We start from the raw sequence: 278 nt of genomic DNA on the forward strand, positions 1-278 counted from the left end.
TGTAAGTTATCATCTTTATCAATTAGAATTATGGTACTCAACATAAGCATGCGTGTGTAATTACATGTCATCTCAGTTTTTCCTATCATGTAAATTTCAATGCACCAAAAAATTACATATAAATTAAAAAAAAAAACAAACTTCATAAAATAAATCATTATAATCAATTAACATATCTACATTATTGTAAATAAATTATAATAAAATATTAAAGTGTTTTTTTTTTTTTTTTTTTTTTTTTTTTTTTTTGGAAAGGGACAATTAAAAGATTTTTTCAA

The sequence above is a fragment of the Phalaenopsis equestris genome, unplaced genomic scaffold (assembly GCF_001263595.1).
Source record: "Phalaenopsis equestris unplaced genomic scaffold, ASM126359v1 Scaffold000657, whole genome shotgun sequence".
Classification (NCBI taxonomy): domain Eukaryota; kingdom Viridiplantae; phylum Streptophyta; class Magnoliopsida; order Asparagales; family Orchidaceae; genus Phalaenopsis; species Phalaenopsis equestris.